Source organism: Camelus dromedarius, chromosome 9 (assembly GCF_036321535.1).
Source record: "Camelus dromedarius isolate mCamDro1 chromosome 9, mCamDro1.pat, whole genome shotgun sequence".
Classification (NCBI taxonomy): domain Eukaryota; kingdom Metazoa; phylum Chordata; class Mammalia; order Artiodactyla; family Camelidae; genus Camelus; species Camelus dromedarius.
Window position 1 is genome coordinate 3,372,111 of NC_087444.1, and position 14,768 is coordinate 3,386,878.

Here is a 14,768-nt window from a genome sequence, read left to right on the forward strand (position 1 = left end):
TTCACACTGAATGGCCATCTGAAGGGTGACTGTAGCACCCTCACAGTCAGAGAAATGGAACTTTTTGGGTTTGTTAATGCTGAGTCTGGGCTCAGGGTTCGAAGGCTGCATGGAATTCTGCCCTGTACGTACTGAACTGCTCGGTCAGTCTTCCCAGAAAAAACGCCCGCGTCCTACCATGTTTCTTCATCTTCGGTCTTGTCGACACAGGGGTCGTTGAGAGCCTGAGTCTGAGGCTCAGCTGCCCCTTCGTTGTCTGTGCACGAAGGGCAAGGTGCAGAGCAACCAGATACAAGTGATGGCATATGGTCATTGGGGGGGACCTCTGGCATTTCTACAGCACTTCATCTTTCTGGGCAGCTTGCGTGCTGCCCTTTGACCCACCCAACACATCTTAGAGGTGAAGTTGAGCTAGGCTTTTTATCGTCATTACAATGAGGAATTCGAAATTTATAGATATATAAAGAAACACAGGGTGAGAGTGCGTATGTGCATGCCTGAGTGTATGTGTGCACATCACACACACGCACGTGCTCAGAAAGGAGGAAACGTTTCATCATTTTAAATTACCTAAGAGGACATCTGATGATAGGGGCCATTATATCACGTAACTTTTTTGCTTATTATTCCATATCAGGGTTATCCGGAGTCACACGGGCTCCAGGGATCAGACTGAACACAGTGGGAAACCCCACAGGCAGGAGCCAGCCTGCAGCTGAAGTTCACCTGCTCTGGACAAGTAAGCGGGGGGAGACCCTGCCCCCCATTACGAGGGCTGCATGGCCATCCTGTCCAGAGCCTCTGACAATGTGAGTGCGTGATGGAGAGCCGTCAGCAGCACAGACAAAATGCACAGAACTGGTCATCAGAACTGCAGAGCGGTGTGCCACCCTAAAGGACAAAACTGAGCTGCCTTTTAACTGCATGTGGTGTTCCAGAATTGGGTTTTCCTCCTTGTGTGCCAGGGCCCTTGGCAGCAGGAGTTGCCCCTCTTCTAGAAAACAGCAGCTGGTCCAGAGTCATCCAAGGGGCAAACGCTCCTCTTGGGGTGCTCACTCTTACCCCCCTCCCCCCACTCTATCTCTGCAACACCAACTCCCTGCTACCCCCGAGTGGCACCGAGCCCTCCTTCGCTACCTGCTCAAAAGCAGCCTGGCGGCCACCCTAGAGAGCCCATCACACGCTTTGTGTTCCGCAAGTCCTTGTAAACTTTGCGTTCGCATTTTCCGTCTCCCTGGGGGCTCTTGGGGTAAAAAGGTGAGGAACAAGTCGTGTCTCGTGCTGGTTTTCCAGCTTCATCTGAGATTATTATAGAGATACATTAAAAAAATTATTTTTAAACAAAAACATTAACAGAAACTGAAGGGGCCTGGGTTCGTTCCTAAGAGGTAATGTAGCGTTTGGACAGATGTGTCTGTGGTCCCGTCCCTCCTCCACTGCGCGCACCATGGGGAACGCCCAGGCACGGCCCCTGGAGAGGGTTGGAATGATTTTTGGTACCAGCAACCCTCAGAGAGTCCCGTGGCTTTTACAACTAGTCCCTTGCATTCCCATGGCTTCCGTATCAGACACCGTGTAAAAGTTAGCCTCCAATGTGAGGTCCCTGGCCTTACAAATTTACACCCTAGGCTTCTAGAGTTGCCTGGAATGGGCGAGGGAGATGCAGAGCTGCTCTGGGCTCTTGGAGGTTGGGGCTGGGGGACCTGAGGTGCGTGCTGTGACCAGCTGTGGTGCCAGCTCAGCCCCCAGGTCAGGAAGTCACTGTGGTCGGGGTCTGATGTGTAGGTGAGTGTTTCTGGCCTCTGAGTTCTCAGAAAACAGTGCCTTTGGGTATCTTGCTCCGGCACAAAGAGGAAGACCCTCACTCCTGGCTCCTGTCATAGTCGGGGGCTTGTTTTCAGACTGAGGAAATCCAGTGATCTTCCAAAAGGAGCGCACTTGGTTTGGGGCCTGGCTGGGGGATGAAGTCAGGCCACAGAGCTGGGGTGAGGCCTAGCTGGCGTCTCCCTTCCGCTCCCCTCTCCTCCAGGAGACCACACAGCAGCTCCTGGCTTCTCTCCCCTCTTATCTTATTCTCTTATCTGTTGCATTTGCATCTCACTCACTCCGAGGAGCTGGCTAACGGTGAGTCTAGCTGCATAACTGCCCATCTGACTTCAGATGGAGGGAAGCAGTGGCTTGGCGAGGTGCGTTTGCCCCGACAACCAGGAATAAGGCTGCTTCTGCAGCATCAAAGAGCTGACCCTCTCTAGACAGCATCGGGGCTCCCTCGGACTTCTCCTCCTCTCCTTGACCCGCAGCAGGAGCAGACAACCCCCCACGGGATGCACAGGGCCGGGCAGGCATCCGTCAGAGTTAACTCCTCCCCGGGTCACTCCTTCCCCAACCTCCCAGCCTCCCGGACAGAGGGCCTCCCCACATTGCGTCTCCCACCACCCAGCCTCCCTGCTGGTGTGAAGTGGAGCCTGCAGACCACCCAGGCCTGGACCTCAGCGCTGACAGTCCTCCTGTCCAGTATCTCTCAGTGTCAGGGGTCGGCTTCCCTGGGAAACAGACTTTGGGACGGAGATTTACACACAAGTGGTTCCCTGAGGAGTGTGCTTGGGAAGGACACCGAGGTGGGGAGAGAAGCAGCCTCGCACACGGGGGCGAGCAGCGTGCAGTCAGCACAGAGAGCTCAGCTGATCCCCCGGGAGCTCTGAAGCTGAGGGGCACTTCAGAGAGGTGCCGGATGGAGGCAAAGGGCTGAGAGCATGCACCTCTGCATCGTCCAGGCACTGGATGCAGCTGTCCCTGCGGTGGGGGCATAACCTTGTTCTTTGGGGAGGAATCCAGCTGGCCCCCTATCAGCAGACAACACCCTTGTCAGCCAGGAGAACGAGGGCCTCGGTCCTGAAGGGAGATCTGAGCAGCACATCCCCACCAGGGCGCAGAGAAAGAGGATGACCAGTTCCCCCTGCTCCGGGTCAACCCCTTGGCCTGACCTGTCAGGAGACCCGGCCAGGGGAGGAGAGATGGAGGGTTTCCAGGGAGCGTCAGCTGAGAGCTGCTGGGCAGGCGTGGCCGGCGGAAGATAAACTGGCTGCCATCGTGGGGATGGAGTGCACATGACCTGCCTTAAGCCCAAGTGGGTCTAACACACCCAAAGAATTTGTCTGAGAAAAGCCCCTAGTTGGGAGCTGGTTTTAGGATGGTCTAAATCTATGCCACTCTACTGTGTTTCCAAAGGGTTACTGCAGCTAATAGCCGACACGCTGCTCTGAGCTTCCTGGTAAATGCCATTTGTAAATGACATGGGACCCCAGGAGGAGAACATGTGAGAAATACTGACCAAAGGAGCAATGTCTGCCTATCTTTCATCTTTCTTATGTGTATTTATCTTCTCCTTCCAAATAATCTGAGTTCCCCAAGTCCCTTAAATCAGGTCCAGCTTGGGTCTCCGCTCTCTGTTCACCACCGGGGCACCATCGCCGCATCTTTATTTTTCCATCTCATTTGGGAGGAAGGACGGGGTGGGGGGATGTTGGTGACTGAGGAGGGGCTGTTGGGGGATAGAACGAGAGACGTTCTGCTCTCTGCCACTGCCAACCCTTCTCCAAACCCAGTGGGAGAGTGCTTGGTTGAGGCAGGTGAACCGTGGAAGGTTCCAGGCCTGCGTGCCCCAGCCGAGAGTGCTCATCGGCATAGCTGAGAGCACCCTGCTGCCCCTCCCCCCGACACTACTGTGCAGAACTGGGCATAACACCCGCTCGTCACCCCGCCAGCTAACCTCCCAGAGTGTCGCTGAGGCGACGGCAGCCTGTGAAACAGTCAGCCGGACTCTGCAGCCGTGTGTCAAGTGTGGCAAGGGTGAAATGTTGCCCCAGCGGTCCAGAAGGGCCTTTGACACCAACAAAGAGCCATTATGACAACACGAAGGGCCGAAAGCCAGGGACCGAAGGGATCTCTCTCTCCCTCTCCCCTTCAAGACAGAGAGAGATGGTAACCCTGCGGTGCTCGGCTGACTCCCCAGCAACACCCGTCAGGCCCCTGCAGCCCCCCCTCCCCGCCCCAGCCCCCCATCCCCGCCGGACCCAGGAGGGCAGGAGTCGCTCTTGGCTGGAAGGCTGCCTGCCTGGCCAGGTCAGGGGTGGCGCCTGGACCCGTCACCAAGTGGCTTCTGGTCCTGGAGGAAGCGGCCTTTGGGCTGGGAACGCTGCAGGAGCCTCATGGGGGATTTTTGTTTTTTCAAGCCTACGGCTTTTTCTTCCATTTTTCATTCCAGCCGCGTTTCAATAATCACATGACACACGTTTATTGAAAACCCATTAACCCCAACACTCTTGGGAAAACCCTTGCTCTCCTCACACACTGCTTCTTCCACCCCTAAGTTCCTCCTCCCTCCTCTCCGCAGAGACACCCTTCAAGACCCAGCCTGAGGCCCACTCTCTCTTGAAGCTGTCCTTGTCACCTCCGCAGCTATGAGCTTCCCTTATGATCACGTCATTGCACGATCTGGACACTTCTACAATAGCTAACATTTACTTAATACTTACTGCGCACCAGGCTCTATTCTAAGTGCTCTATGTGTAAAACTCATCTAAATCTCACAATAACCCTATGAAGCAGACATTATTTCTCCCATTTCACAGATAAGGAAATCAAGGGTCAGAGAGGTTAAGTAACCTGCCCAAGGTCACACAGCTAGTAAATGGTAGAGCAAGCATTTGAATCTAGGCAGGTGGATTTCAAACACCACCCTCTCAAGCAATATGCTGTCATTACACTGCTTCTCAATGGCTTCCCACAGCTCTCAGGAGAGCGTCCAAACTCCTCAGCACTCGAGGCCCCTCATTTTAGACTCCCCCCTTTTCGTTTGCCGACATGCACCCCTCACTCCCCCATCCCAGAGAGGTGTGCTAGTAAACGTTTAACAACTGGCTCTCTGGAAAATAAAGCCCTGATGTGTAGCATTTGCCCATCTGCACGGTGTAAATACCCCACCATGGCCGATTTCAGGCTGTGACTATGACATCACTGAACGAGGAGCTGGGACGGGATGCACGCAGCCAGCTGGCAGGAGTGGGCTATGGGCTCAGGCACACCGCAGACTCCATACGTCTCTATCACCCTCCATGACTCTGCCCAGCAAGGACAGTGTGCCTTGGACCACAAGCCACCCATCCACCTGGTCACTGACCCATGGTTCACGTGTGGATCTGGAAAGCTCCAGCAAAAGTCCACATTCATTTCCTCTTGCTCACCACCCGCCTCTGGCAGCCTGAGGGCAGGGCTGAGATCACCAACTAGGACGTGAAGGCTGATGGCCATCCTTCAGACAGGCACCTGTCCTCTGCTTGCCACAGCAGGTTTCACCTACCACAGCCCTGCCCTCCACCCAGAACAGCCCATCCACAGTAGTCAGGACTTCACCCCTGGGACGTAACGCCTGAGTCTCAGAGCATCACTGCTGCCCCGGCTGCACCCTGGCCAGAGAGGTCCTGGCCGCTCACCTGTGGACATCCATCCTTAGCCTCTCCCTGTCTCAGCCCACCCACACTTCCTGGGTGCCATCTCTTCTCCTTATTTCATGTGATGATGGCCCCCGCATGTGGACGTCACCGGCCCTCCGCCCAGACGTCCCGCAGGCACCTCCCGCCCAGCAGCTCTCAGGCCTCATCCATCCTCTTTATCCGCAGACTCATTCCTTACTCTGTAGTCTCCTCTCTGTGCCTCAAGCCCCAGGCCCCGTCCACAGTCCCCTGGGGCAAGTGTCCTCCCGGCTGTGGCATGTGTGTGGGGTCTCCTGACCAAGCGAGAGCTCACCCGGAGCCCAAGCAGCCCCCCGGATGGCTGTCCCTGCTCAGAAGCTGGAGAGCTTCCTGCCAGGCATGGGCCAGAACGGACTTCCTGGGCTGTTCCTGGGGAAACAGGTTGTAATTGTTTCCTTCAGACCAGGCAGTTTACCCAAAGCAGGTGCTTCCTTTCCCTTCATCTGCCCCTGATGCAAAGTGCAGTAACCCACAGGACACTGGGCATGGCTTGGAGGGACATTTTCTTGTTAATTAAATATTTACTGTATCACTACGTAAATCATACGCACCATGTAAGAACGCCAGTTTTGGCTGCTTATGACTGAATGTTAATGCCTCCCACTGAGACCTCAGCAACCCCCTGTCCTTGTGAGTCTGAGTCTAGGGGCGCCTGGGGCTGTCTCTCTGGGGTCACCAGTGCGCATCTTCAAACGTGGTGCCAGCTCACAGGGAAACGGGGCAGCAGGTCAAACACAAGGAAAGTTTATTCAGGGGAGGGGGTTCTAGCTTCACGGCGGAGCCATCGAACAGCACTGGGGACCCCTCCAAACCGGTCTAGACCACCTGAGTCAGTGAATTAAAAGCACTTCAGAGAAGTGTAGTTTGGGGACAAAGTTTGTGTGTGTGCACGTGTGTGTGTGTAGAAGGGTGACCACCCTCCTCAGTTTCAGAGGTGGTGCTGATAATGACCAGGCTGCCACATGCCTTTCCAGTCAGATCCGGGGGGAAGAGTGCCAGGAGGTGGGCAACCAGAACTCCCCAAAGACTCCTCTGCCCGGACTTTTCTTTCTGACTATAGGAATGCTGGTCACTCTGCTGCCTGGGCCACTGAGCTCTGCCCAGAGAAGGTCCTGGCTTCAGGGTGCACCAGCCAGAGGCTGAGCGCGCCTGCCTGCCCACACGCCACCCCTGACTCCTCTCTCCTTAGAACCCTCTTCAAGTTGTTTAGATAACCACACGGTCTCCATTTTGACGGTATCAGCCGTAATCCTGTCGCGATAAATGGACTGTGCTGGATCTTTCTAAGTCTATCTGGTGGAGGTTTCCAGGGAAGTTTTCTGGTGCTTATCTGATCAACTGGGGCCAATTCACTAAGCTCCCAAGTAATGGAATCTGCTTTAATCTTCAAGACACTGAAACAATGACACGTAGACAAAGATGGCTGAGATAAAAATTCCTAGCACAACAAAGGCTATGTTGTAGAGACCGAGAAAGAGAAAGACCTTAGGACAGAATTTACAGCCACATGGCAGGGGAGGGGCAGGCACCTCGATCCCAAATGGCAAATACGTGACGGAGGAAGAGGCCTCCTTTTCTGTTTAATGTGCTAGCACAACACTGGTTTCGAAGCAGTCAACTGGTTTTGAACCTGGTGCCAGACTACCAAGCTCCATCAAGAACTAAGAGGGATCCACAAGAACAGTGCCCCCACACAGGGTGAGAACTGCGCAGGAGGAGGGGGAGCTTGGGAGGAGGAATTTTCGCTGTATAAGAGGCTACACTTTCTGAGTTTTAAACCATGTAAATGCATTCATGATTCCTTTATAAAATTAAAATTTAAAAATCCGTATGAAGTTTGATTTACTCTGTTACTTTGAAAAAAATAAATATCACACCCAGTACATTTCAGTTAGGCAGATCTGAAATTAGAGGTTACGAAAGTACATACTTCCAGGTGTGGAAAACACCGTTCGTCAAGGAGCTCTGAGCCCCTTAATTTGTGGTCTTAGTCTAGAGACAGGGACATTGTGGGGCTGGCGCCCTTCAGGCCTGGCTGAGGTCACCATCAGTGACAATCAATGTGACTGGCGAGCAGGTGGCTACCTGCAAGACTGTAGCATCCGAGTCAACAGCAGGGCAGTGATTAATGACCCTGTTTGTAGAGAGAAGCGCCCCCCGGAGAAGCCAAGTGCCAAGGAGGGAAGCCCTGCCCAAAAGCCGAGTGAGGCAGGAGGCAATGCGAACAGCCGCCAAAAAGCAGATGTGCAGATAGAAGGAAACTGGGAGAGGAACCCATGCCAAAGGGTGAGCTAAGCCAGGAAAGAAAATTGCACCCTGGTGGGTTTCAGCTGTGAAGTGTGCTGTAGAAACCTACACGGTTCACACGAGCAAATCAGGGAGAGGGGCTGGCCGTGTGGACAAGCTGAAAAGTGTCCAGGGGAGAGGCTAGGAAGAAAACCCCAGCACCTGCCTAGGGAAAGAGGGGGACGTGCTTGGTAAAGCAGTGAAGCTAAAAGAGAGCCGAGAGTGAGATCTGGTCACCCGGAGGAGAACGCAGAAACAAAGGAAGCAGGGGACTGTGTGAAGAAGAAAAGTTGACACCAAAAAGCCAGCAGCAGAGAGAGCTTTGGATTCTGCTGCTGCCATTCCAGAACCCGTGGGGGGAGCGGAGACAGGGCGGCGCGGAGGGAGGAAGGCCGGAAGGGCTCTTCGGGGCCTGTCCTTTCATGGGGATAAGGTGTCTGGCAGCACGCAGAATGGAGCCCTGCGCAGGAGACACGCAGGTCTCCCTCGAGTCATAAAACCTCTCCTCTGGGCCCCCGGGGGCACTCACTCTGCAGTAGGTCCCCCAAGGGACCTTAACAGTCACAGATGAAAACAATCCCTTTTAGCCCAAAGGCCGTCCTCTCTCCCCGCTCAAGGACAGACAGCAGGCTGCAAGACCTGAGATCTGAGTGTCACCCCACTGGTCCCCAGGGGCCTCCAAGCACTGGCTCAGAAAGGCCCTGGCGTGTCCGGGGCTCTGTGGGGTAAGGTCAGTGCACACACTTCCAAGACAAGCAAAGAGCCAGCTCTGTAATTTCCTGACACTGAGGGAGGAGGTGGGACGAGCACAGACCAGACAGCTTCCCAAAAAGCACAGCTGGCAAGCACAGCCACACCATGAGGCTGCAGCTCCCTGAACTAATTAAAAGGCAGAGCATGAGAATGTCTGGGTTGCTGCACAAGCATCTCTTGGGGGAAATATGTCTGTGGTATTGCATACCCAGGGCTGCCCCTTCATGTCCAAGAGCCAAGGCAGACACAGGTGGTTACAGTTCAGAACTAAGTATGTGTGTGGCGATGTGTGAATGTGTCTGTGTGGCTGACGGCTGGATAAGAACTCAGGCAGAGAATTACGCTGTGTGTGATGGGAGACAGCCAAGGCCGCGGCAGGTGCTGTCTTCCCTCTGATTCCCCTCAAGGACCGAACAGGCAAAGGGCTTGAGTCGCACCACGAAGGAGCTGGTGTGGCCACTGTGGCGGCGGGCGAGGGGAGCCTCCAACTTACAAGGAGACGTTGTAGCATATCAGTCTCTGCGAAGTGTTTTTCTCTCTTTCTTTTTAAGTTTAGACGCTTACTGAGTTTAACCCTGCTTGGAGCCAGAATGCACCAAATCAACATTGAGGATTTTTTCTGTTTTGTGAATCTATGAAAAGGAAATTTATTTTGAATTCCTTCCTTGTAGTAACTCTGTCAGGTTTGGAAAATTCCCCTGGTGCAGAAAGCCCACAGCACTTCCGCATCTGTGGACTGGGGGGGTCCCAGAGGAGCCCAGCGGGCAGGGTCCTTTCAGGAGTTCTGCCCACCTCGAGGGCCACCAGGAGAACTGTTTGATGAGGGTGTTGGGAATGCAGCTGAGCTGCGGGATGCCAGATTAAACTCTGACACCAAAAAAGAGAAGGGAGCAGCGCACCCCGCATCTCTTCTCTGGGGAGGGCCCTGGTGGAGGCTGGACTTCATCCTGGAACAGTGATAGACTGTACCGTCCAGGCTCATGAGAAAGAAAGAAAGGCTTCTGAGCAAGGTAAACTGGGAGGTGCCTTAACTGTCTCTTGGCCCAGATTCCATTGGGAATTGATCCCAAGTCTTTGGTAAAGAAGATTCTAAGCTGAAACAGCAAGAAAGCCCTCTGAGGCATCTAACAGAAGAGCTGTGACCTTGCTGGGGGAGAGCCTGCCTCATCCCAGGTGGGGACTGCCAGGCGAGGGGTAGCGCCAGCAATGCCACTGATGATGGGTGCAGGCCATCTGGACAGAGCAGAGTGTGGCTCTGATTGCAGCCTTCAGAAGACCTGAATGGTTGCTAAAAACGGCAGAAGGCCACTGGGACTCTGTCAGGTTAAAGCTGTGACTTCAGTGGGCCTGGAGTTCCAGTGGCCCTACCAAGAGGGAGCTCAGAGTCAAAGATATTTTTGCTGCCACTACATTGCCCCTTTCTGATGGTGTCCCTCAGGCTGGGGAGGTGCTATACACGTAGGATGGCATGTAACCTGGCAGCATCCCTGGAATGCATCAGAGGGTACGGTTACCCGACTTCAGAGAAAAGAAACGAAAAGGTTATCAACAATTTATCCAAACTCCATTCTGTGGGAAGACCTGTATTAGGGAATGAGGGAGGACACTGGGCTGTGGGTGCAAACCCCAGCGCACCCTCATTTTTCTAGAGAATCAACAAATTGTTTCAGGACCACAGGCAGCAGCAGAGGAGCCCCACCTGGGTGCTCACAGCCCCACTTGCTCCTTCTTTGCCGATGGTTGTCATCTCTGGTCCCTTACGCCCAGCCCAGGCTCCCAGCGGAAGCTCTGAGGAACTTCCGAGGCCGAGCAGAGAACAGCTGAAGACCACTGCCCTGTACCTTCAGCAATGGAGTGAGAAATCAGCTGTCTTTACCCCCAAGTACTGTCCTCATCCAGTACTAATTGTACAACGTAATGCTTATTAAGTACTTAATATATCCATGTTCTACATTCTCACTGTATCTTTACAACCCTGTAGGGTTAATCCTACTATTATATCCATTTTATAGATGAGGAAACCGAGTTAGTCACAGAAAGGTAAGTGGTTTATCTGAGGTCACACAGGCAATCCAGTTGCAGAGCCCACCCCCACAGCCACCCTGCCACGGCTGTGTGCTTTAATTTCAGGTACTGAACGAAGGGGAAACGGTACGAAACGCGAAACTTCATAGGACAACTTGGCTCATGAAGCCACCAGGGACCTGGAAAAGCCATCCTTTTTAATGCCTTGGGTGTGGGAGTTCTGTTCCCTATTAAGATCCTGCCTTTTATCATCCTGCGAAAACTAGGGTGGGTTATGTAACCTCTCCGTGTACCCGCTTCCTTCCCCAGTGGAACTAACGAGCGGACCAGGCAGCATGGGTGGATCTGGATCAGGGAAAGCACGCTGAAGCTGCTAAGGAACAGAAGTCAGGGATCAGAATGTCTGTTCAGTTTCCAAAGTGTGTGGCGTTGTGGCCAGATGAGAGGATCACACACTTGGAGAACTTGGGGAGCGTGCAGATCTTAGAAGCTGTGTTCTGTAGGACCTTCAGTGTTTCTGGGGTGAATGCCTCACCAGCACATCCTTCTAACCACACTCCCAAGACAATGCGGGGGCCTACAGGGCCAGGGAGCTCATTAGAGCACCAGGAAGCCAACCCTGGTCTGCAAGGCCCCCTTCTCCTGCCCACGGTACCCACACCGGCAGGTGACAGTGTTCTCCGACGCTGCTTCTTACGCCGCACCACGTCCGCCTCCCTCCCGCCAGAGTCTAACTCCGCTCCCTGGAGAGGCCGGAGCAGATCACACCCCACTGCCCACGGCAGCCCTTGACAGGACGGGGAGCGCTCAGGCCTCTCCCGACACGCTCTTCCAGGCTCAGCTCCTTCAGTTCTCATTCAGCCTTATTTCCCCACCCTTCTCGGAATGCACTTGGGTTTGTCAGTTGTTCCGCTGGCCTTCCATTGATTCTACAGACATTTACTGAGTTCCTTCCAGGGAGACAGTAAGTAGACGCTGAGAATGTACAGAAAAAGCTTAGTCTCTGCCTTGAGGGGCTCACATCCTGAGGCGGGGAGAGTATTCTCAAGCAATTGCAGCACGGTGTGGGAGGTGCTGTGACAGAGGCCAGCCCAGGGGGCTCTGAACGTCCAGGGGATGCGTCCAGGGGTGTGTGCGTGTGTGTCTTGGGAACTGCACTCCAGAGGGCAGAGAGTGGGGAGAAGTTCTGGGAACCACCTGTGGTTTGGAACTACAAGAGTCAGGGTCGTGGGTCAGGGGAGGATAACAGATCAGACAGGCTTGAGAGGTCCGCAGGGGTCAGATCATGAAGGACACTGTATGTCACTCTCCTGAGGGCAACAGGGAGCTATGGAAGGCTTGTAAGCAGGAGAGTGACACAAACTTAGCTTTTAGGAGCAACCACTCTGATTGCTAAGTGGGAGGGAGTAGTGGAGGCAGACGTGAGCCTGGAGGCAGGAGGTGCCGCGGCCAGAGCAGAGCACAGGACTCCAACCTTCCTCTGGGAGCCGAGCCTCTCCAGATGCTGTCTGGGATTCAGCTCCACCGGCAGCCACAGCTCACCCCGGGCTCACCTTCAGAAGCAACAGGACCTTTTCTGTAGGAACAGGGATGCTGGCTCTTCCCTGGAGTTCATGTCTGCAACTGGTTGTTCTCAGGTTAACATCATCGGTTTCAGCCCTTCTTTCAGGTTGTTGAAATCTTTGTGCATCTCGATTTAAAGCCTTCATTTTTACTTAAGGGAAAATACTGAAGGATGTGCCACAGGGCATGTGGGGTAATCCGCGGTGGAAGCAACGCTGAACCCAGGTCTCCTGACTCCTGAACCAGGCCCCCTGTTATTCTGCCTCTGTAGGAAGTTGATCTGTTTAGAGGAATTAGAATCAAGATTGACTAGAAGCAACAATTTACGTGGGAGAACAGACCCCAAAGGCAGGAAGGGAGGACACTATACCCCTTTCTAATGTCTCCTCTCAGGGACTGAAAAAATCCCTGCGTTTGAATCTGCAGTCACAGGGATGGCGTTGCAGGTCTTCAGGCAGCTGAAGGTCACAATCGATCACACCTGATCCCTGAGGCTCTTGTCAACGTCAAAAGTCTTGAAAGAATCTCATAGGGTGAAAAAAAATCTTCCACGCTAATGAATGCTTAACAAAAAAGCTTCTCTATGGAACTGAACTAGCTCAGAATGTAAAAGCTGTTCGGGGAGACTGGACAGGTGATGGGAAATGGGACACCCCTGTGGGGAGTGGGCTGGGGGGCAGCAAACAGAAAGCTTCCCTGGATGAACGCCTGGAGAATCAGGGTCCTTCTCAGATAGGACCTAATCCACTTGGTCTCTGGACAGATGTCTTTCCATGGACCCATGAAACCTGGAGACTGGTCTCCCCTGGGTTTGCTCACTACAGCCTCTGCCCCTCCGGCCCGAGAACCAGCGTGGATGGTGCGCAGAGCCCTGTGCCCAGGCTCACCAGCATGCCGTAGGCGTCCGCCCCCATCCCGGCACCACACCTTTATTAGCGCTTTTCCTCCTTTCTTCTTTCTCCTTGATGTTAATGCTTTAAGAGATGTTTTTACACAGACCTCTACTTCTAGCAGCTCATTCTGCGTTTCCTCTGGGGAACTCACAGGCCCTCCACCCTTTCCCAACGTTCAGCCCTTTCCCCACAACCCGTCACCCCACTCCTCACTTGAATCTCCACCCCAAGTTCCACCAGTGCAACACTTTCCTAGTGTCCTCTGTCTGCTCTGAAGCCAAATGGCATTATGGAACCAGCAGACTTGTCACATGAGCAAAAGCCTTATCGATCCCTTCGCAGTAAGCATGTGCTTGTCTTTGAGGAACTGCGGACGGGCCGGATTTCACAAAGGCACGTAAGAGCAGTAAGGAACAGCTCCAAAATACACTCGTCAGCAAGAGATTGTAAATAAGCCCTTATCAGCTTTTCAGGCACCGTGAGCACTTTTTTTTTAAAGAGAAGAAACAAATCAAGCCGCATGCATTTTGCTCTGAGCCCTGACCCTTATTGTCCAACGTGGAAAGGAAGCCCCCCTGCCTGGGCTGAGACGTTGACCACCTCCCAAGCCCTTCCCCGTGGTCAGTAAAGCTCTCCTCAGGGAAGCCATGTCCTGAACTTATCTGATCTGAGATCAGGTTGCAGGAGCTCTACTAAAGCCACCACCCGGAGAGTACGTTTTAAAAGGGCCTTTTCTCGAGCCCGCTCTGTGGTTTCTCACACATCTTCAGTGACACCTGAAAAGCTTTGTTGAAGTGAAATGTATTTGTCTGTGTCCAAGCTGGTCAAATTGCCTCTCTTCCTTGCCAGGAAATTCCGATTTCTGGCAAGAGATGCCACGTAAAGTCCCACAGGGCAGGGAAGAAAAGCCTCAGTGACACAGAGGACTTCCAGAGGATTAAACACAAACCATAGGTTGTTTGTTGCTTTTTGTTTTCAAAGGATGAACTGAAATGAAATCTTACTTTGCTTGCCCGCTCAGCACGCCGCCTTTCACAGAGGAGACACTGAGCACTGACCACTCTTGGCCATCAGAGGCGCTGGCCATGTCAGCAGTTTACTGTCGTAACTTTAAACATCGCACCAACGGAACAGTTGCATCCCGGTGAATCTAGGCACGTTTAACGTGCCTCAGCCCCAGGCTCCTTGAAAACCAGCACACTTACCTGGTGGCTTGATGCCAACGCTTCGCCTCTCCCCGGCTGGCGCGTCACGCACGAGGTGCGGAGGGCATCCGTCCCGCCGGGCCGGGGCAGCTGTCTGCCTTCAGCGTCCCCACGCCTTGGAAGCCAGGCACACTCCTGCCCTCCCAGTGGCTGGGGAGCCGCAAGGTGCTACGGTCGGGGCCTGGAGGTTTGCCGCGTGATTGCTTCATACCACAGGGAGTGTCCTGCCCCAAGCTAAAAGAATGAAGGAGGAGTTTCCTTAAGAAATGCAGCTTTTCAACAAAATTCCTTTTCTCTGTGTGTACAAGAAGGTGCATTGCAACATTATCTGTAAGAGGAAATAACTGGGGGAAAACGATTGCCAATTGGGGGCCGAAATAAGTAACGGTATTTTCACACAGTGGAATAAAAAAAGAAGAGGATCTGTATTTGCTGCTACGGAAAGGTCTCTAAGATAGACTGTGGGGTGAAAAAAAAAAAAAAAGACAAGTTGCAGACAGTATTTGCAATAA

At 53.4% G+C, this 14,768-nt stretch overlaps 1 protein-coding gene across 1 annotated transcript in view; it reads right to left on the minus strand.

Moving 5' to 3' along the window:
* The window catches only part of BCAR3 (BCAR3 adaptor protein, NSP family member), a 189,586-nt gene extending 175,030 nt beyond the window's left edge, over positions 1–14,556 (minus strand). The window contains exon 1 of the mRNA XM_064488730.1: positions 14,257–14,556. The gene's annotated coding sequence lies outside the window, so the exon portion shown is untranslated. The remainder of the gene's footprint in view (positions 1–14,256) is intronic.
* Between the last annotated feature and the right edge of the window lie 212 nt (positions 14,557–14,768).